Here is a 2,645-nt window from a genome sequence, read left to right as displayed (position 1 = left end):
TATATATATGGTTAAATATATATATAGTTATATATATATGGTTAAATATATATAGTTATATATATATGGTTAAATATATATATAGTTATATATATGGTTAAATATATATATAGTTATATATATGGTTAAATATATATATAGTTATATATATGGTTAAATATATGGTTAAACCTTGTACTGTTGATTTTTAAAATATAAGCAGATACTTTTGTATGTGTAGCCCCACTCTTCTTAAAAAGTAACATGCTATAACATACTTTTCTCTAGTCTGCTTTTCTCAGTTAATAATATTAGAATAGAGGTAAATTTTTTTTTTTTTTACAGCTATGTAGTATCCATTGTGTAGATGTACCATACTTCTTTTTAACCAATTCCCTATTGATGGACATTTCAGTTTCCTGATTTTTGCTATTACAGATAATTCTGCAATAGCTTTGTGCCTATCTTTCTATTTTTGCTGGTGTATGTTTGGGATTCCTAGAAATCTGCTTACTAGGTCTAAGCATAAATGCATGTGTAATTTTGCCAGTTACTACAAAATTTACCTCCATACGGACGATTTTGCATGACCATCAGCAATGTATCAGAGTGCATGCTTCCTCACAACCTTGCCAAAAAATTATCAGACCTGGGATGTTGCCAGTCTAATAGGTGAGATACAACTACATATACTTTTAATTTTTATTTTTCTTATCATGGGGTCATGGACTGAATTGTGTCCCCCCAAAATATGTGTCAACTTGGTTAGGCCATGATTCCCAGTATTGTGTGGTTGCCCTCCATTTTGTGATTGTAATTTCACGTTAAAGAGGATTAGGGTGGGATTCTAACACCCCTACTAAGGTCACATCCTTGATCCAATGTAAAGGGAGTTTCCCTGGAGTATGGCCTGTACCACCTTTTATCTTACAAGAGATAAAAGGAAAGGGAAGCAAGCAGAGAGTGGGGACCTCATATCACCAAGAAAGCAGCATCAGGAGCGCAGTGCGTCCCTTGGACCTGGGGTTGCTGCACGGAGAAGCTCCTAGTCCAAGGACCTTTCTCCAGAGCCAACGTAGAAAGCCTTCCCCTGGAGCTGACACCCTGAATTCGGACTTCTATCCTACCAGACTGTGAGAAAATAAATTTCTCTTTGTTAAAGCCATCCACTTGTGGTATTTCTGTTATAGCAGCACAAGATGACTAAGGCAATAGGTTAGGTTGAATATCTTTTCATACGGTTAAGAATCATTTGCATTTCTTTTCCTATGAACTATCTATTCATTTCTTTCAGTTTTCCATAGGGTGGGCTTTTTTCTTCTCTATTTTAGGAATGAGTCAATGTTTTAAGTCTAAATTGTCCCCAATCCTCTCTAATAATGTAACTTCCCGGATCATGTTTTTCTTGAGAAGTGGTGCATTTCCACCAGAAATACTGACTCAGAATTGACATTTTAAGATCCCCAAGTGATTCTTATGTATAACTTCCTGGGTACTTGTTACAAATGCAAATTCTCAGCAGGAGTTCGAACTGGAACAAACTGGTTAGAAGCCCTGGTCAGCACATAAGTCATTTCCCTTCCCTGTTTCCTCAGTAGAAAATAAAAGGATTCCTACAGTCAATGTGTAAAATTTTCTGGTCTTATTTCTTTGTCAAAAATCTGAGGTATCTCTACCCAACTCCTTTTAAAATCAAACCAGAAAACCAAACCCACTGCCATCAAGTTGATTCAGACTCATAGTGACCCTATAACACAGAGCAGAACTGCCCCATAGGGCTTCCAAGGCTGTAAAACTTTACGGAAGCAGACTGCCACATCTTTCTCTGTTCACAGAGTGGCTGGTGGATTCGAACCAACCTTCTGGTTCGCAGCCCAGCGCTTTAACCACTGTGCCACAAGGGCTCCTTTTCTTTAAAATAGGGTTCCAAATAATCTTTCCAAGTTCATTCTCCAATTCTTCCCAAAATGTCTTGCACTCATTATCCCTCAAACCAATTAATAAAAACATACACACTTTTTTTTCCAGGAAAACAAACTGTTTCACAAAAGCAGCCTGAATGAACGGATAGGAAAATAAAGTTCCTAAAGTTTGGCCTGAGCTACTTCTCTTGAGTCTGTCGTTTTAGGGCATCATACTGTGAAAAGGGGGAAAAATGAAGCTTATGGTAGACTGCATAATGGCCTCCCAAGATGTTCACACCCTAACCCCGGAACCTGTGAATACATTATCTTATATGGCAAAAAGAGACTTTGCAGATGTGATTAAGCTATGAACGTGAGATAGGAAGAGTATCCTGGTTCATCCAGGTGGGCCCAATGATGCAATCACAAGGGTCCTTAAAAGAGATACAGAGGGAGAAACAACAACCATAGAAGGAAGACACGGACAATGGAAACAGAGAGATTTGAGATGTTACACTTCTGGCTTTTAAGATGGAGGAAAGGGCCATGAGCCAAGGAATACAAGGAATTCAGCTCTAGAAGCTAGAAATGGATTGACTCTTCCCTAGAGCCTCCAGAAGGACCCAGCCCTGACGACATCTTGGTTTTAGCCCAGTGAAACTGATTTTGGACTTCGGGTCTCCAGAACTTTAATTTGTGTTGTTTTAAGTCACTAAGTTTGTGGTAATTTGTTACAGCAGGAATAGAAAGCTAATACAAAGC

The sequence above is a fragment of the Trichechus manatus genome, unplaced genomic scaffold (genome assembly GCF_000243295.1).
Source record: "Trichechus manatus latirostris isolate Lorelei unplaced genomic scaffold, TriManLat1.0 scaffold00141, whole genome shotgun sequence".
Lineage (NCBI taxonomy): Eukaryota > Metazoa > Chordata > Mammalia > Sirenia > Trichechidae > Trichechus > Trichechus manatus.
The sequence above is the reverse complement of the archived record's forward strand: the minus strand, read 5'-3'. Positions refer to the sequence as shown.